Source organism: Hesperophylax consimilis, chromosome 17, assembly GCF_061612785.1.
Source record: "Hesperophylax consimilis isolate HC1 chromosome 17, BYU_Hcon_1.0, whole genome shotgun sequence".
NCBI classification, from domain to species: domain Eukaryota; kingdom Metazoa; phylum Arthropoda; class Insecta; order Trichoptera; family Limnephilidae; genus Hesperophylax; species Hesperophylax consimilis.
The window spans coordinates 12,863,282-12,885,131 of NC_142852.1; the positions used below are offsets into that span (position 1 = coordinate 12,863,282).

At 33.3% G+C, this 21,850-nt stretch overlaps 1 long non-coding RNA gene across 1 annotated transcript; it reads left to right on the forward strand.

Annotated features, from left to right (window-relative positions):
- The first annotated feature begins 5,259 nt into the window (after positions 1 to 5,259).
- Positions 5,260 to 6,165, forward strand: LOC149416019 (uncharacterized). The gene is made up of 3 exons (XR_016303479.1): positions 5,260 to 5,317; positions 5,737 to 5,769; positions 5,944 to 6,165. It is a non-coding gene; the product is annotated as an uncharacterized LOC149416019 (long non-coding RNA).
- Positions 6,166 to 21,850: the final 15,685 nt, after the last annotated feature.

Sequence of the window (21,850 nt, forward strand, 5' to 3'; positions counted from 1 at the left end):
AGATATTAAAGACAAAATCACCCCTTTAATTAGCGTACTTGGCCGGATATCATATCTGTTACCAAATAAAATTAAAAAAAGGTCTATATTATAGCCTCGTAAATTCACATTTAAACTACTTGATTGAAATATGGTTAAATGCATATGAAACATATATAAATGAACTACACGTAAAACAAAACAAAGTAATCAAAAAGCTATTTCAGTTCAAAGCTGGAACATCCACAGAAAAAATATGTATGAAAACAAAACTATTAACACTAAGAAACTTTTTATGAATATAATATAATATGTCTCCTTATATGAAAAATAAATAATAAACTCATACATCCAAATACAGAAATCATTAAAACGTACCAAGTACACAGACACTTTACACGGCAACAAGATAAAATACATTTAAACACCATACATACTCATTACGGCAAGCAATCCATTGGTGGCGAGGGAGCAACATACATAATTGCCTCCCAGACGAAATTAAAAATGAAAAAAGTGTAGGTAAATTTAAAAAAAAGTTGTTCAGTTTTAAGATCAATCAACAAAACAATGACAGTGAATAAAATGTTTGTGAAATATATTAATGTGTAATGTATTAGTTTTTTCTAGTTAAATAAGTGAAAATGTAATTTTCTTTTATCTAGAATAAAAAAACATAAAAAACAGATGAAAAATAAAATGTGGTTTCGCTTGGAATATCCTGTCAAAATAACGAAGTCGTAGCCAAAACACATATTTGAAAACCTTGAAGATATGACAACGGTTAAGAGAAACGTTGTTTAGCGTGGGAAAACTATATTTATATATATTTACAATCTTTACCGCCATTCCGCTTTTAACAAAATATCTGTTAACCATATGTTTTTTTGAGATCATTGTAATAAATGCCTTCGAAATGCTAATATAATAATAGGTAGACCTCAAATTGACAGTTTAAATATTCTACTTTGACAAAACGCCCAATGATTCCCTAACTAAACTGGAATAACGGCAGCTACCAAATAAATAGCGATGAATATAAGAATGAGTACTTACTTTACCAATAACCATCACAGGCGTGGGATAGTATGTTTAACAGGATGAAACGACTCTCGGAGAAGAAAGCACTTGTTAGCACTTGTCAAAAATATTTTTGGGTTATGCATAGACAAGAATGAAGTCATAGACAATTATTATTATTTTCATGGCGACCAGATAACTCAAAAAAAAAACATTTTCATCATTTGACTTTTGAACATATGCACATTGTTCATACATATTCATCATATGATAATTAATAACGGTAATTCATAAGAACGGTTATTATTAAGAACGATCGTAACTAAGAATAACTATTTTTAAGAACATTTCATATTCAGCACAATTTGCGGGTCATTCCACGCGAGTGAAAGTTAGTTCTGCCTCAAAGTCTCAACAAAACAGTTCCATTATTTTATCTGGTTAATTATTGATGTGATAAGGGTTATTATTAATTTTAATTATATTTTCATTTGTGTTCCGAGTTTCAGCAGAAAAAAAATAACAATAATGTTTGCAACTAAATAATTTTGAGTTTTAATGTGAACATGTTCGTGATATTTGCAAGTAAATTGTTTATTTGTTTTTGACGTTGTTATGTAAATATTTTCTTTGTGTATTTATTTGCAGATATCGACACTTGCAGAAAGCCATTTCTTTGTGATTCTCTTTCGACGAGACCAATCCAAGTTACGTTACTGCGCACTTGTCTACTCTATAACATTCTGTACCGCTGGTTGTCAGCCAGCTGCAATGGTATATAACACATGGGTGTTATATATCATTGGCCGGCTGGTAGAGTCGCGAAAAAAGGGACTAATAGTAAAAAAGTCTACTTGGGCTAGAAATGATACATAATAAAATAACGACAATACTTTAGTGTCATCTTTTTTCTCAAGTGCCTTCACATTTACGTATTTATTTTCTGTAAAATGAAACATGCTGTCACGAACCATAAATCAACTATCTATAGATTTGGTGTGAGAATTGGATTTTGATTTCTAATCTTTATTTTTGGTGTAAATTTATCTTTATTTTAATGTTGTTTTTTGTTTAAATGTATAAATTCGTATATTTTAAAATGGGGGCCTCAGCACGGGTGAACAACCCAGTGAGACCAACGTTGCTGAATTGAAATGTGAAGTACTGTAGAGTAATGTATCAATAAATAAATTGATAACTCCGCCCTCTTTCCGTACGTTTGGCTCGGTCAAGTTTTAACCTTAGATCTGGCAAATTTGTAGACACCACGCATCGCTGACGTCACACCATACCATCGACAAAGGATAGAAGAAATTTTTAAAAAAGGCGCAATCATAGACAATATAATTCTGCTTCGGAACCTACCGAAAACCCAATTCATTAGCCTAAAACATAAGTAAAATGTCACCCAAGACCACAAGATCCCACCAGACAAAGCCCTGTCCTAAGAAAGAAATTACCTTTAAAGTATCTTCCTTTACAGCTCTTTTTCTCAGGACAGCGTTTTATCAGAAGGAAGCTGAAAAACAAACTCATAATTACATGTACAGTAATTTTATTTTTTTAAATATAAATATGAAATACAATAACATAAACACAAAACACATTTAGAAGAAATTACTGTATCAATATATGACTAGCTGTTGGAAATGATTAGTTATTTTCTTTCAACATCCAACGCTATTGAAAAAAATAAATAAGTCAATAAGGCAGTCAATGATTCAACCTAATGTTTTAGCTGTATTAGCGTCTAATTACATTATTATTTTTTTTTGTTTCCCTCTTAATTATCTTATTACTTAAATATTTATACCTTTCATATATAAATAGTAAGTATATACTTTTGTGATACTTTTTAGTTTTAAAAACTTTATATGCCTTTTAGATATTTTTAACTTAGGAATAGTACACAACATAAAGAATGTAACAGTGTAAACAGAAAAGTAAATCAATAGGTTATTGTTTTAACAATACATATTGACACCTGATAAATAAATAGGGTATAATAATAACAAATAAAAACACAAAATACAAGAATATATACGCACAAAATAAATTTAAAGAAGGTGTTGAGAGAATATTCATTATGATGATGTAATAAAAAAGTAGAACTACATATAAACTAGAAATATAAAATAAACTAATTTGACTATTTTTTATTAACCACTGAAGCAGCGACCACGCGAAATAAATAATTTTGCCTCGATTGCTCGAAATATCCAGACGATCATTTTTTTTAATTTTTCGCCAACCTTAAAAAAAACATAACTTAGAATTTTTACATGAAGTAATACAAACTTATCATAGTGCTATATAGCCAATGAGTTAACCTGTATTTTGTTGCTGGTTTCTGTTTGTTTATAATCGCGTGAATCCTGCGTATTTTTTATTTCGAAACTGCTGTGACAGGTACTTTTTCGAGTCGACATTAAATATTTTATATTTCTGTATGTTTTCTGTTAATTACTTGATAATAAATGATACATGTCTATGGAAAAAAGACTTGATTTTTAACCGTAAACAACCTTTCAGAGATCGTGGGTGAAAAAATATTTTAAAGAATTTGATCACGGACTGTCCAAATGTCAAGAACTAAATTACTATGTTAAGTATATTTAACACACTGAAATTGTATTAAATTAGAAAGATAATTTCATTGTCTACAATTACCAATAACAATTATTATAATTTTTGCCTTTTTAACTAATTGAATAGTACATATAATACAGACAGTCTATTTTACAATGTCAAAATCGAAGCGCCGTTTTTTATACATTTGAGATCTAATACAGGATATTTTACCATGTTTTTATATTGGATAGTAAAACAAGAAACAAGGTTTTTAATAAGATATGTATCAAAGCAAGACATATTACTAATCTTTCAGAAAATACTTTGTAAATTGCTTAAATTCCGTGTTATTTTGACATTTTTTCCTCCAGAATACGTGATCTGACAGCGTTTAAGATCAATACACACGGGCCTTAGCATGAGAATCGATCGAACTTAACGATATCGGATTGCTAAGCGTATCTACCGACCATTTTATAACGACTTCCCTAGCATGAGAACGCTATTGATATCTCTAACGACATCGATAAGGCAATAAATACAAATCGATATACGCTGGCAATACTGGGACGGAATTGTCTATGAATTGGATAGACGTCAGACGTCAAACGTCAGATTTCAAGCTTGATCATTGTAACCGCCGTGTTTTTTTAATATTTTACGATGTCGCAAGCAATGGTAGCTGGGTAAGTTATTTATTTATCTTTTTATGTGAAAGAATTTCCATTATTATCAAAGAGATATACTTACATTCTATTGTGTCAAAATTTTGAAGTTATTTTTACTAATATTTAAATCATACGCAGTATTTTAAGATACCTATTCAAAATGCTGATATTATGATTTCAGGAAGAGAGTAAGGTCGACGACCAGTCAAATGGATCTGCTAACCAGCTATATGGCTGACCATTCGGAGTTCGCCGCTGGAAGGTTTGTGGGACCTCAGGGTTCCCAAAAAAATAAGGAAATGTGGCGGAACAACTGGCAGAATTGGGTCCTGCTAAGTCAGCCGAGCAGTGGAAAACAGTGAGTATTTGTACCTACCTATACAAACTGGTTGCAGCAAACTTTGCTGACCTTCTAATATAATCTATCATCGAGACACTTGATCTCTCTTTCTGGTTTCAATCCTGGGATTGGTTTGCAGCAATTTTATCCAATCTCCTCTTCCATTCTTCCCTGTCGCTAATTGCATACTTGATATAAGACCGTAAATCACTTTTAACCTGACATTATTTTTACATTTTACAGACATGGCGTGACTTAAAATGTAAGTCGCGCGCCCAAAACGCCGATGCCAAGCGAGCTGCCCTCACGACTGGAAACACTGCCGAGATACCGGTGTTAACTGACCTGACACAGAAGGTCATCAACATCATCGGCAGAGCCAGTTCTGAGGGCAGCGGACTTCCAGAAAGCTGTATAGGAGAGGGACCTGAACTCGTAATGCAGGATGTTGAGGTCACTAATGTCTTAAAATGTTAATATAATATATTCTGTCAAATTTAGTTGATCTTTCATTATCAATGAAAATTATTTGTGTGTTTTACAGTATTCCGATGAAGTTGGAGATGGGCCCACAGATTTACAGACGGCGCAGTTAGCTTCCCCTTCTCGCCCGAGCAAGAAGAGGAAGCTAACTGACAAGCCAGATGTGGGGGTTCGGATGGTGATGGCGCAGGAGGCTAATAACGAATCATCCAAGGAGCTTGTGGGAGCTATTAATAAATTCTCCAATATTTTTAAGGTATTTCCTATTTCTCTTCGAATCACTCCCAAATACAGCGCTATACGTGTAAGTTGCCAGATTAAAATATAAAGAAATAGCGTCAATTAATGTTTAGGCCACCGCCAACTTATAAGTGTGGCACTGTACTTTTAAATTAGAATTAAATCTTAGTAGAACAAAATAAAATGCCCAGCTTTGACTTATTTCATTTATTTATTGTACTATTCCCAATGTACTATTTTTCCATTTTCCGCGGTGGAGTTTTTATTGTTCTGTTTGTTTAGATATTCTTTGTGTTAAAAAAATTTAATAAACATGTAAAATCCAGCTTAGCGAGAAATACAAAATGAATAAATTAATTTATAATCTTCCTTTTAGTATGTCGACTACCTATTGTTATTTAAATTAAATTAATGAGTTGTTATTTATCATTTCAGAGTTCAATGGATCGATTTGCTGACATTTTTGAGGTATTTCCTGTTCCTTTTTGTAATTATTTGTCAGGGCACCCCGAGACCGGGCAAGATACAGTGTCTACATAGACATGGTGCTTTTCTGGTCTCGTCTCACTGGCACTAATAACTAATTTACTATAGAAGGTAAATTAAGTAAGTAAATTAATGAATTATCATCTCTTGTTTCAGAGATACACGGCAGTGGAACGTGAAAGGGTTTGTTTACTCCAACGACAGTTGGCGAGGTATTTATTTGTTATACATCTATACAGGCTTTTAAAAACATTTAATGTACAAAACTGAACAAATTAAATTAAATATTGCATTATTTAATATGTCACTTGAGAGATTGCGAAGTATGTTCACAAGGGATGGAACACGATTATTAACAATTGTCCTTGGAGAGGCAAGCAGTCCAGCTAGGAGGTACGATAAAAGTAGAATGAATAAGATCTCTAATAAAACATTTCTAATTCTAGACAAACTCAACCATCGAAACAACCGTCAACATCATTTGCCAACTCGCCCAACTATACGTTGCAGTTGGAGTCAGAGGATGAATACGATTAGTTAAGTTTTTTTTATAATTTTCAAGGTAATAAGTTTTTTGTATATTTTTTGTGTTAAATCTTTATTTTTATTAACGTTTTGTATGTTCATAATTTTTATGTTTCTTGTGAAAAAGTGAAACTCAACAACAAATGTCATTTTTTTACAATTTAGATACATACAATACAATATTTTAAAGTACTTGTTGTGTAATATTGCATGCAGCGCTTTGCATATATGAATATGTACTTGATTAGTAGCAGTTCTTCAAACTCTCGCAACGTCTCTGTGAGGCGTGAATTGTTTTTACAATGTAGGTACATACAATACAATGTTTTAAAGTACTTTTGAAGTATATTTTGTGAAATATTGCATGCAGCGCTTTGCATATATGAATATGTACTTGATTAGTAGCAGTTCTTCAAACTCTTGCAATGTCTCTGTGAGGCGTGAATTGTTTTTACAATGTAGGTACATACAATACAATGTTTTAAACTACTATTGAAGTACTTGTTGTGAAATATTGCATGCAGCGCTTTGCATATATGAATATGTACTTGATTAGTAGCATTTCTTCAAACTCTTGCAATGTTTCTGTGAGGCGTGAATTGTTTTTACAGTGTTGGTACATACAATACAATGTTTCAAACTACTATTGAAGTTCTTTTTGTGAAATATTGCATGCAGCGCTTTGCATACATGTATATTTGATTAGTAGCATTTCTTCAAACTCTTGCAATGTTTCTGTGAGGCGTGAATTGTTTTTACAGTGTTGGTACATACAATACAGTGTTTTAAAGTACTATTGAAGTTCTTTTTGAGAAATATTGCATGCAGCGCTTTGCATATATGTATACTTGATTAGTAGCAGTTCTTCAAACTCTTGCAATGTCTCTATGAGGCGTGAATTGTTTTAACAATGTAGGTACATACGATACAATGTTTGAACATGATGAAGCACTATAAGTCAGTTTCCTTGTTTAATATATTATCATTCGTGGGAGAAGTACTTTCGCACTAGTTCGTTTCTCACTCTGCGGGCTGCAACAACCCTGCTGACATCTTCAGGCTGGTGCAGCAGCTCAACCTCTCTTAACTCTACATTATCATTATAATCGTCTGTTAATCTGAAAATAGAGAACAATTTATTAATATTTTGTACTGTTGCCTTACTTTTTTAAATGCATATAGTTCAACAAGGAAACTGACTTATAGTGCTTCATCATGTTGTATAGTATAGCACAAGTAATAATTATTTGACCAGCAGCATCGGGCTCATAATGGAGAACTCTGTCTTTCCTGAGGCAACGGAATATAGCCTTCCATGCCCCAAATAGGCGTTCTACGGAACATCTCGCCTCACAGTGCGCCTTTGTGTATCTGTATTGGGCACTCCCCTCGACTGCATTCAATATTGGTGTCATCAGATAAGGCTCGAGTGTATATCCAGAATCGCCTGATTGAAACAAAACACCCATTATAATAGGTACATATAACTACTAAATTATGATTTTTTTGCCTTTTTTTTAAATGAGTTGTTGAAATACATACCTAGCAAGAAATATGTCCCAATTCTCTGATTGTATAGTCTGTTCATTTCAGTTTTGACTAAACTATTATTCCAAATGAATTGGTCATGGACAGTACCCGGGAAGCGTGTGTTGATGCTCAATATTTTCAACGTAGCATCGCAGACCTGTTTATCAAACATAAAAAACCTTCAATAAAATTTGAAAACAACAATCCGGCTGTTTTATTTCTGAAAAAATATTTACCACTTGAACATTCAGCGAATAAAATCCTTTGTGGTTTTTGTACTGCTCCTCGTGTCTGGAAGGGGTGACGATGGCGATGTGGGTGCAATCGATGCATCCCAGAACATGTGGAAAGTTTAATTTTTCCCTAAAACTACTCTCTACTTGCTTGCGGGCTTCATTTGTAGCCGGAAAATGTATCCATCTTCTGTACAGATGTTCTAAAACTGCTTTCATAAACAGTTTTATGCACTTGCTAACGGTAGTTTGCCCTATCGCCAAGAAGTGATCTTGGCCTACTCCACGTTGGTAGCTCCCTGTAGCAAAGAAGCTGATGGGTGCGAGTACCTGTCAACATCATAAATAATACAACTAATTAATAAACTTCACTTTTGATCATTTAAATCACTTTATTGTGAAAAATTATCATCAGCAATCGAAGCAAATTTATTTATTTCACGTGGTCGTTCCAGTGGTGGATAGATTTATATTGTGTTTTTGTTTTACTAAGATATCAATAATATTTAATACTCTCACTTTAATGTATACTGGAAGTCCTAATGTATTTTTTGACACTAGAAAAGGAGTTAATTGATCAATGAGATCTCTAGCCATAATACGCGATATTCGAAACAATTGTCTGAATTCCGTCTCTGCAAGTTCGAACGGATTCAATTGATCGCGTAAACGACGCCTTTCAATCCTACGATCTTCCCTTACCTGCCTCCTTTCATTGAACCAGAAATTTTGCATTATGAACGACATTATTAAAAAATATATGTATATCGACAGCCAACCAAAGTTTTAACTGACACTCAAGACCCCACGTTATATTCGGCGTGCTTTTAGCAACCGTCGGTCGGAAGTTATCCTATCGATACATTCTCATGCTCGCAATTTTAACGATACCGTCGCTACTTTGACCATGGACAAGGAATTTTAACAATCGTCGGTTGTTATATTTTGATCGTGCTAGCATATGTCGTTAAGTGCTCATTGATGACGTATTTTAACGATATCGTATTGCTATAGGGCTATATCGACTTCTCATGCTAAGGCCCCTGTGTTCACGAGTAAAGCTGTTAATAGTCTGTGTGAAACCATTTTCCGCGAGTAGACATAGATAATCGATTGATTGACGGTGGTAGTCAGGGATAGTGTTAATGTTTAAATCTCCCATTATAATTTGCTGTTCAAATTTTTTCGCATTGTTTAAAATTGCTTGCAATGAAAAAGGAAGGGGTCAATATTGATGAAGGAAGGAGATCTGTAAATGGCAAATATGCATATGTTATTATTCAATACTATTTTCATACAGTTTGATTGTGCTAAAGTAATTTCCTCTACATGAGCTTTAATTCCGTCCTTGATGTAGATAACAATTCCACTAGATTTGTTGAGGTTGGTTGTGGTGTGATATTCAGAGTAATTGTGGATTGATTTTACGGTGTAGTATTTATTTAACCAGCATTCGGTTAATATTATAACATCGAAAGATGAATTAAATAGATCAAGAAAAATTGTAAAGTCATCGAGATTTGATATGCTTCTAATATTCTGGTGTATGATTTTTAGACTATATGAGTCCCAGTTATAGTTGTTTAAATTCTCCAGATCTTGAATTATATTCGTATTAATGCTAATTATGGAATCATTGTAATTATCCGAAGGTAACTGAAACATAATTATGATTAAATTTACTATGATGTGTGGTGGTGAACCCGTAGTTCTTTTGCGAAAAGTCAGCAAACAAAAAGTTAAAAACGAAAGTGTAAATTACTGTGTTGTTAATCAGTGTTTTATTAATATATTGTATAGTAGATTGTGAGTTCTGATAATTCGAGTATGATGCGTATTTTACTTCGAGATGAAAGTTGATTCCACTAATTATATTAGATATAAAAGATGTTATAAAAGATGATGGTGTTGGTATGTTTCGTAAAGAGCAATCTAAGCAGTTGATGATTATGTAGATATCTGTCATGAAGGCTGCAAATACAATAAATATGAAAACAATAAAATCAATAAAATGGCCAAATGCAAAGTATGTGCTGATTCTGTAGAGGAGTTGATGCGAAAAAAATGCCAAAAAACAATAATTAAATACCATAACATGCGAAAAATGCAAAGAAGAACCAATACTAGGACATATTTATGTAAATTAAGATTTTTTCCAGATTTACATAGATTTGCTGGGAACATAATCTTACAAAGACTCTCGCTGCTTGTGATACGTACATATGAGTTTGATTGAACAGAGAGAGAGAATAGAGAGAGTGCATTATTATGAGATAATGAGAGAACATTATATAACATGAATGATAATGTTGATACATAGTATTCCAACTTAAAATATATTTTAACCGTAAAGTGCATACTATAGTGTATAATGCTTCTGATTGTAATTGTTAGGTGTGATAAAGGACAATCATTAAATTTAGTAACATGTGAAAAATGCAAAAGTATGATTAAAAATGTGCGTGGGCATTTGTAGCGGGATTTTTTCCCTGATATATAAACATTATGTATACGTCTGTTGTATCCTAATGTTAAATACAATGTGCTAATCACGGATGTCGAAAACTGAATATAGAATATATTACCTTGAATATGTAATATTCTTAAGAGAATTATGAACTGACTCCTAATTGCCCACGGATTGAATGTATTGCCGCACTTCAACGAGCGAATAATTAAATACAAGGTAGATGTACCACTCTCATTTCTAGCTTGTATAAGTAAATGGATCAGAACCCGGTAAGTAATAATGCGGAAAAAATATGTAAATAAAACAGTAGTAAAGGTTTTTGAGAAATACAAAAACATTATTTTGACAGAGCTCGAGCATTTGTAGTTAATGTTAATTCTGTAAATACAAGTGAATATAATAAAAGTAAACCAAAACAAAAAGATTATTGAAGAAAATAGGAGCATCATATAGTGAGTAAATAAGATATTACTACTCTGATTCCTACGAGAACATGCAGGAAGAATAATATTTACACAGTAAACAGATACTTTAAAGAATACTAAAACAGCGTGGTTTTTGTTGCTTAGAGGAAGAGTATGGTTAGAATTTTTAATTGTAAGATTCGCAATTTTTATAATAATTTTGATGTTACTAGGGAAAGTTACTAATGAAAGTAAGAATGAATTATTTTGATAAATATTAGGTATTATGCTTAGGGTGTGTGAATAGTATATAGCGGTAATATTCAAATAAAAACTTGTAGTGAAAGTATTATTTATGGAGATATATAAATTTTTTTTAGAGAGAGTTAAAGAAACGTGAGTTACAGTCAAAGGAGGTAAAGTATAATAAAAATAGTAAATACTGATATAAACAATTTTCACACTGATATTGTTGCTACATGAAAGAACTCCTAAAAAGAGTAAGAATGCATTATTTTCAATTAAAACATTATTATTTTTAAAGACAAAGAAAAAACTCATAAGAAAACTTGCGATGTAGATGATATTATCCGGATTATTTTTGTTTAGCAGTGCAGTAAATGTTGAGTTACTTTTTATCATCTGTCACAGTTGTTGGCGTTTTTCTCGATCAAGATCAGTGATGTTTTTAATCGTAATAATTTTGGATGTATCCGTTTTTCTTAGCAGAATGCGCCCCGAAGATGACCAAGAGTATTTGTAGTTATTTTCTCTGGCGAATTTTTTTAGTTTGGGAGAGTAGGAATTTTCCTTTTTGCGTTAGATGATCGGACACGTAAATCTGTTTTGCTTCTTGAGATAGCCCTAGTTCTGCTGTATTGAGTTTGCTTGAACTGGAGGTAGAGGATTTTTTATAGTCTTTGATTTTGAGTAGGAAGTCATCTCGAGATTTAATACTATTGAACGACACTATTACAGATCTGGGATTTTTTTCGGACAGTTTTGGTCCTAGTCTGTACATTTTATTGATTTCAGATTGTAAAGGTATCGTGGTATCTCCGTAATTTATGATTTTTGATATTTTTTTAAGAGTTTCCATAATATTTTCATTGTTTGCTTCAGGGATGCCTCTGATGTCGATATTGCACATCTGTGTAATGTACTCCAGCCGGTCAATTTTGTCGTCCTGATGAGAAGTAGTATTTTCTAATACAGCGTTTTGTTTTTTTTAAATTCTAGCATATCAGTAATGACCCTTTCTTGCGAGGATTAAATGTCAGTTAATCGTTTTTTTAGAAGGTCTTGCTGATCCGCTAAAAATTTAAATGAATCAAGGATTTCTTTGTTTTGTGCGATAATCGTTATTTAATATTTTTGTTCCACAAAATCCATTATTGTTTTTTTGAAATTGTTTAATTCTAAAATAAACTTATCTGACGTAAGTATACCGCTTGCGCCATCTACGGTTGAGGAAGGAAATTTCTCTGCGTCTGTTGACTGCTCGATTGCAGATTTAGAAGGTTGAGTTAGCTGTTTGGTAGGTTTGCCGGTAGATGGTTCTTGATCGATTTTTTCATCACAATAATTCATATTCCTGGACTTTTTTTTAGTAAAAGCTTTAGTGCACTTTTTACATTTCCACTGAGAATTACGAGCACCACGTATGTTTTCACCAATCTCTGCACAAACAAGATGATAGCCATTATCACAGACAACACAAGATATGAATTCGGCTGGACTGTCAATATTTTTGTCACAAACGATGCATAGTGTATTCATGTTGAAATAAATTTATAAAAAGTGATTTCGCTGTGAATAAAATTGATTGAATGATGTATAATATTGATAGTTTCAACACAGTTTAGGCAGTTTTGTATTTTTTAACAGCTGGCTCGTTTTAGTACAGAATGACAGATTTATTTTTATTATTTGTTTTTTTTTTGACAGTTAACATGCAATTTCTTTGTGAAGAAAAAAAGACATGAAAAAATAGCACTTCACAAGATATAAATGCACTGATTTGAAGCGCGGTCATTGACTTCTAATAGTTTAGATCTTTGAGTTTAGGACACTTCAGTTTTATGTTGATTTTTATTAAATTATAGCAGACGTAAGAATATGTCAACACTAGACTCAGTAGGTAGGTGAAAGTAAGTCAATCCGCATGTTCCGCTGTTAATCTGCATGTCACAGTGAAGGTCGGTTTTTTGATAAAATGCATAGTTTCACAAGGAACATCAAAAAGGTTTTTCTCCACTGTGAGTCAGCATGTGGATCTTTAGGTTGCTCTGGCGATAACTTGCATAGTTGCATACGGAACATGAAAAATGTTTTTCCTCACTGTGAGTCAGCATGTGGCTCGATAGGTCGCTCTTTCGATAACATGCATAGGTGCACACGGAACATGAAAAAGGTTTTTCTCCACTGTGAGTCAGCATGTGACTCTTCAGCTGACCTTTTTGACGACAAGCATAGTTGCACACGGAACATGAAAAAGGTTTTTCTCCACTATGAGTAAGCATGTGGCTCTTTAGGTTGCTTTTTTGATAGCATGCATAGTTGCACACAGAACATGAAAAAGGTTTGTCTCCACCGTGAGTCAGCATGTGGAACTTTAGTTGACCCTTTCGATAGCACGCATAGTTGCACACGGAACATGAAAAAGGTTTTTCTCCACTGTGAGTCAGCATGTGCTTCTTCAGGTTACCCTGTTCACAACATGCATAGTCGCAGTCTGAACATGAAAAAGGTTTTTCTCCACTGTGAGTCAGCATGTGTGACTTCAGGTTACCCTGATGATAACTTGTATAATCCCACTCCAAACATGAAAGAGGTTTTTCTCCACTGTGAGTCAGCATGTGCTTATTCAGCTGACCCTTTTGACGACAAGCATAGTTGCACACGGAACATGAAAAAGGTTTTTCTCCACTGTGAGTCAGCATGTGGCTCATTAGGTTCCTCTTTTGATTACATGCATAGTTGCACACGGAACAGGAAAAAGGTTTTTCTCCACTGTGAGTCAGCATGTGGCTCATTAGGTTCCTCTTTTGATTACATGCATAGTTGCACACGGAACAGGAAAAAGGTTTTTCTCCACTGTGAGTCAGCATGTGCCTCTTCAGCTGACCCTTTTGACGAAAAGCATAGTTGCACCCAGAACATGAAAAAGGTTTTTCTCCACTGTGAGTCAGCATGTGGCTCGTTAGGTTGCTCTTTCGATAAAATGCATAGTTGCACACAGAACATGAAAAAGGTTTTTCTCCACCGTGAGTCAGCTTGTGGAACTTCAGGTTACCCTGATGATTACTTGTATAATCACACTCCAAACATGAAAGAGGTTTTTCTCCACTGTGAGTCAGCATGTGCCTATTCAGCTGACCCTTTTGACGACAAGCATAGTTGCACACGGAACATGAAAAAGGTTTTTCTCCACTGTGAGTCAGCATGTGGCTCATTAGGTTCCTCTTTTGATTACATGCATAGTTGCACACGGAACATAAAAAAGGTTTTTCTCCACAGTGAGTCAGCATGTGGCTCGTTAGGTCGCTCTTTTGATAACATGAATAGGTGCACACGGAACATGAAAAAGGTTTTTCTCCACGGTGAATCATCATGTGTCTCTTTAGTTTACCCTGTTGATAACTTGTATAGTCACACTCCAAACATGAATGAGGTTTTCCTCCACTGTGAATCAGCATGTGCTTCTTCAGCAGACTCTTTTGACGACACGCATAGTTGCACACGGAACATGAAAAAGGTTTTTTTCCACTGTGAATCAGCATGTGTCTCTTTAAATTTCGCTTTTGAGCATTTGAATAGTTGCACTTGGAACAAGAAAAAGGTTTTTCTCTTACATGGGTGTGAAAGTTCATTGCAAAATTTGACTTAGGAGAGAAGGAGTAGTTGCGATGGGGAGAAGTGAATCCTTTTTCCACAAAATGCGTCCGAAGATCTGTTGAACAAATTTGAAAAATAACATGGATGAAAATGATTCAGTTAAACATAGAATAAAAAAGCGAAGTCCTAGAAACGTTAAAAAAATAGGTGAGGCTATATTATTCAGTTTAAAATTAATAATTGTTTTACCTGCTACCTTGGTAATTCTTCCAAAGCGTTCTAAGCATTCCTCTTTAACATCCGGTAGGTCTATGTCAATTTTCATATAAGTAAGCCCCGCTTCATCTTTTCGGGGTCCAAGATCCGCGTTTATGGTAACTGTTTCCACATTAATGCTTCCTGGAATAAAAAAAGAGTATAAATAGAGTGTATCTTTGCATTGCCAGCCTTGAACTAAAGGGCGCCAGGCGCGAGTTTAATGTCGACTGCCTTAACAGTCTTAATTAGTACACGCCAAGGCAGGATATCACTGTAATCAATAAAATGATGATTTGAGGTTTTTTGTAGCGCGGAATTTACTTAAAATTAATATCAAGGGCGATGTGTTAAGATAAGTATTCGACGCCCGGAGAGAACTGCTCCAATCGCACCCACATAGGGCCAACTATGTATCTTCGTACCAATGATATAAAACGAAACATTTTTATAATCGAATAACTGTAAACTATTTTTTAACGAATAAAGATACCATAGAAGCGGGAATTTGGATGAAAGTTTTAATGGTCAATATCAGATAAAAATGACCTCAGACGTCCGTTTGTGGGACCGATTCAAGAAGAAAGAAAAACCCTGTTTTAGAGCACCTTAAGTAGGGAGTTGTAAGTCAATGGGATGGTGTTTTCTCGATCAATATTTATGAATTTTTAACGTATAAAAAATATGCTTAATTTACATCATGTTTCAATAAAATTAGGGGAAAAAAGAGGAACCGACAACTTATTGTGATTCATATAATGTTAAAATAGTGCTGATTTTGGTAGTTTCCGGCAAGGACGCATTTTAAGTTAAATACCCAATATACCTCATGTATTATAAGAGAAGAAGAAACAAGTATGTTTCCTGTTTGCACGACATTTCAAAACAGACATGGATTCCGGTCATCCGTATTTAAAGTTCTATATTTTACACGTATGCAATGCAACTGGCTGTATGAGTACTCTCCGCATATTACGAGAATTCCTTCGTTACAGCTGGGAGGTCGAAATCTAAATCCGAAAATGAAATTTCACCTCCACCTTCTTCCTGGAGCCCTGGTTCCGTCTTGATGGATATAGTATTTGGCTTCAGTAGATCCATGGTCTGCTTTGGTAGGGTTTGGTTATTAGTTTAACCCTGAAAAAAAAGTTTTAATGGAATTCAGTTTTTAAAATATGGCTTCTCAAGTCGTAGCAAAAATACCCAATAGAAAACCTAGAAGTTATGACAAAGGTTTAGAGAAACGTCGTTTATCTTGGTAAAACTCTTTATTTATTTACCGTCTATGTCTACCACCATTCCGTTATAATCCACCTGTGATTAAACGACTGTTATACGTATATTTGTGATCATTTTAATAAATGCATTTAAAATACTAATCTTATAATAGGTTGATGTCAAATTGACAATTTAAAACATTCTGATGTGACAAAACGCCCTATGATTCACTAACTAAACTGGAAGAACGGCCGCTACCAAAGTAAATAGCAATGAATTTAAGTATTATTTCTTACCAATATCCAAATGCATGGGATAATAAGTTTAACAGGGCGGGATAAAAAGAGTGTAGAAACAGGAAGAAAGATTGTCGGAAAAGAAAGCACTTGTCAGAAAATATATAGGTTATGCATAGACAAGAATGAAGTCAGAGACAATTAATATAATTTTCATGAACCTGGCCTTTTAAGAACTTGATAATTTCTACTTTTATTTTTACTGGGTACGATAAATACGCCTCTCCTAATAGTAGTACAGTATATATACATCATTTTATATGTCCAATAATGATCTTTAATTTAATATCCTTGTATATCACGTATAAATTGAACTCTTATTAAACAAATAAAAAATACTGTGTGTGCCATTTTCCTGTTACAAGCAGAGAAATGTCAAAATTCGATATTGTCGTAAAAAGCGCATCTTCATATTTCATATTAGATCATTAAAGAACGGATTGTTTCGGAGAATTTTAATAATTCTTCAATTTTGAAAGATATTTTTTATGTTCTGTGAAAGATATTTTCAATTCCTGTTACTATTTCAGTTCTATTAAGCTTCTAGCCTATAAAGATATAATAACAGCATTGAATAGGACTTTTACTGAACCTTAAAATGAACGTTGAAATTTGATTAATTGTTTAAATTCTCCAAAATAATTGATTTCAAATCTGTTAAGATTTGTTTGGGCTTGATGAAGTTTTCAAATAACAGACGCATGGTTTTTTTTTTGTTTTTACTGCACAAAAACTGCATTTCACTTTATTTAATGTTACAAAGAGTTAAATATTTCCCGACTCGGGCAAAACACTTTTACTAATGGTCTGTAGACCATAGTGACTGCTTATTACTATTTTGTAGGAGAGAAGAAGAAAGAATCCAGTCGGCGAGGCCTTTTATAATCTAACCAAGTAAAACACATTGACAAGCTAATTGTAAACAAACACTGTCAAAGAAAGCCAATTGATAAGGCAAAACATCTGTTTTATCTGTTAGCCCTAGTTTTACCTCTGACCGCTAGGTGCTAGGCAGGAGCCTGTAAAGTAACTGGTGGGGAACTTTGCTAATGGTTCGTACATTTTAAACATATTGCCCCGCCGAGATGAGAAAAAACTAGTGGTTTTTTTTATATCAACACAACAAACCTTCAACAAATACTAAATTAGTTCATAATAACTAAACTACCTAAACCTGAAGGGATCGGGAATATAATGTATAACAATCAAAAATATAATAACCCTCATACAAATACATAATCCTAAAAATTAATCACATTAATAATCCCATCAAATTAATAAATCCATAACCTGATAAATCATAAAATTGATAAAATTCATAAAATTAATAACATTTACACATATAGATCACTTAATTAACTAATATTCTAGCTCCCGTATAGAGCAGTTCAAAAACTGAAGCCTGTTTTTTTTATATGATTTCATACTTGACTTTTTTACTTTTATTTTATTTTTTTTTTATTTAGAAAAAAAGTAAATATTCACAAGAGATAAAAATATATTATATTTCATATCAGACATCACTTTTTTTGTTTACCCAATTTGTATAGAAATATTCTCGGGTCAAACTGGGGAGCTAGTCTATGTGCTTAATTACTATAATTATATAGATAATAATATGTTTAGTTACAAAAATGGAAAAAAGAATATTAATAATATATAAGAATATAAGAAAAAATAAAAGCTACAATATAAGGAACAGAAATAAGCAACAGAATAAGCAACAGAATATAGCAACAGAATATAGCAACAGAATAGCAACAGAATAGCAACAGAATATATCTGAAAATCATCGATAAAAGTAAGTCAATCTTCTCTGTAAAAATACAAAGAAAGTTTTTTTTTAAATTTAAAATAATTTTTCTCACTTTTTATTGTATCCGGTAAATCGTTAAATAACTTTGGGCCTATATATTCATGATGGTGTTGTGCAGCTGTCGTGTTGCATCTAGGTACGAACATGTTCCCAGATGTTCTAGGTCTTATACTTCGCGTTGAGGACCTTTCAGAATCTTTAAAAACCTTTAAAATAGCATTTCTTTGAAATGGTTTTGAAATCGGTAAGACCTTAAATTTTTCAAAAAGTTCGTTGGTTGGAAAAATTCTTGGTTTTTTTAATAATAACTTTGATTTTCATTTTTTGTGTTGTTACTATCGAATACAGATTATTCTTATGGATACCTCCCCACGCGAATATTCCGTACTGCAACACTGACTGTATAAGAGCAAAGTAAACCATTTTAATATTTGAAAGATTTAGGATATTTCTTAATCTTTTGCACGCGGCCGTATCAACTGTTGTTACGGCAAAAAGTCTATACTCACACGCGGCCGTATCAACAGTTGATACGGAAACTTTGACGGCCGATATTCCAGCGCTCTTTCGTCATAAATGTATTTCTTGCTCGCTTGGACATTCGTAGAACTATCACGATGCTGACATCTACAAGTATTTCTCAAAAATAAAATTGTATTTCATAAAAAAAGATCCATAATCAAGTGCGCCTCTTCGCGCCTTTGAGTGCTTTAGTTCACAATTTTGTCACCGGATGGCGTTAGTACTAGTATGTTATCTGCGCTTGCGCGCGCCGAGTTGATTTGTGGAATCTGCGCCGATAACATTCTGTGTTCTGCTGTAATATTGAATTATTACGAAAAATTCAAATTAATTTGTTCACTTCAGAAATCAATTTTTTTTTTGATTTCTTGTGTTTCGTCTAGCAAATTCAATTTTACTGTATCCACGAGTGACCATATTGTGCCGATTGCGCGTATTTTTTAACATTTTACTGTGTTACAAAACTGAGTTATTGACTTTACTATATACTTTATTAATTTAAATATATTTTGTTATATATATGTATTAGTTATATATTACTAAAGTGCGTGTTATTTTCGTGTTTTATATACTATTTCAAAATTTATTAGGAAACGTTCACAAGTTTTTAGTTTTTTTATTTCATTTGATTTTTCGGATAAAAAATGGCCCATAGTTTGGAAGATGATGAAATTGAAAATATATTGAACGTTTTGGATTCTGATTATGAAATGTCCGAAGATGAATTTGAACCTTCGGAACTTTCAGATACAGAAACTCAAGCGAATGAGTCTGTAAGTGAAGAAGTGCTACACTCCTGGGTGTCTGGACCTCATATTCCAATAGTACACGAATTTGATGATTTTCAATCCGGCGTTTCTGTACAATTTAAAGAAAATTCAACAATGGCGGTTATTATGCAACTAGTTGAGAAATATAAACAAGAGATTTCTCAAATACCAGAGCCTAATACATCAGCCCACCTCAACCCGTTTCGGGTTTTGACTAAATATGCCGCTAAGCATATGGCCGAATTGATTCCATCAACTGGCAAAATAAAAAAACCGCGTAGACGATGTCGTGTATGCCGATTGAAAAATAAAAAAATGCAGTTAACGAGATACGTATGTAAAGAATGTGGTGTGTCTTTATGTATCGAACCCTGTTTTAAAGTTTACCATAGTTCCAAAAAAATGTGACAGACAGAGATTCCTCTAAAGTGCTTAAAAAACAATATTTATTAAGTGATATAAAATTTATGTGTAATTTTTAAGTGTTGAGTTTAGAAAAGAGTTTGAGAAAAAGTTTTCAGAATTAAAAATGATAAGTGATCATGGTGTCCCACTTATGTCTATCAACGCAGTGGCCTAAGTACACACACGGCGAGTGAATGGCGGGACCACATTCAAAAGATACGGTACGTCTTTGTATGAAATTTTATGTTTTTGTTTTTATAAACATCTAAGAGTGTTGACACACGAGGATTTGTTTTCATATTGTGGAGAATAATCTGTTCTGTCTATATAGTCCAATAAATAATGCCAGAATGCTAGAATTTGACATTTAATTGCGTGCATAGGTATTTGAAAATATGTACCGCGTACGGGTATAGATAAAACGGAGCAAATTAACGCGTTCAAAAGGTTAATTGTATAAAAATGTAAGTAAGTTTTCTAATTGTTTTTACACAGTTTTCGATATATGTTTCTTAAATTTCATGTTACTTTCTATAGTGATCCCTAGATATTGGACATCTGGGGTTTTCTTCAGGATTTTACAATTATTATCGTTACATTCTCCTCCTTTACACGAACGACTGTGCACTATCACTCTAATATTGGAATCTGTGACAGGATCATTAAGATAAAAAGGTATATATGATGTTTTTTTCTACATTGAGACTAAGTAAGTTATCATCAAACCATTCCTTCAATATGTTAATGTCAGCATTCGCATCTATATTCACTTCTGTCCATGTTATTCCTTCGATTATGATGACTGTGTCATCCGCCTATTAGATAACACTTCTATTAAGAGGGAGAGTGAACATGTCATTGACATATATAAGGAAAAGTATAGGCCCAATTACTGTGCCTTGTGGAATTCCATATTCAGAAGACAAGGGTTCACTTAGTGAATTATTTAGTTTAAGGTATTGTTCTCTATTTTTTAAGTAACTCTGGAACCAAGATAAAGCTTTGTCTTCCAGTCCAATTTTCTCTAGCTTAGCGATCAGCCTAGAATGCGACACACTATCTAAAGCCTTTTTTAGATCGATAAATATTCCCAGACACTTCCGACGTCTATCCAAGTTCCCCATAACTAGAGAAGTCAATTTTGAAATTGCATTATGAGTTCCTAGATTAGGTCTAAATCCATATTGGTTAGAATGCAGAATTTTTTTTTCTTCTAAAAATAGGAATAGTCTCTTTTTCACTATTTTTTCAAATATTTTAGAAATGTTAGATGTCAAAGATATAGGCCGGTAGTAAGTCATTTCCTCTGGGTTTGCCAGATTTAAAAATTGGACTAATAACAGTTTTTTTGTAATTATTTGGAAATCTTCCAACCGAAAAGCTTAAATTAATGATATGCACGATAGGTATTTTTAGAAAATCTTTATGATTTTTTATGATTTCTACTGTTATTCCATCGTATCCCGGCGCTGAGCCACCTCTCAGTGAACTTATTATATTTACAACTTCCGGTTCCGATGTGGGTCCAAGAAGTTGCATTTTATTTGTATCTATTGAATTTCTCTCAAAAGCCTCAGTGGTTTTGCTAGCAGCTAAAGGGTTAATTTGTTGTGCTAAATTTTTTCCTACATTTGCAAAAAAATTATTAAATAAGTTCGCACATTGAGTCGGCTCATCTTTTACGTCTATAGAATTACCGTTGTACGTCAGTCTGTGTATTTCCGACCCTTTCCGTTTCTTATCAATAATTTCATTAATTGTTGACCACATTTTTTTTTCTTC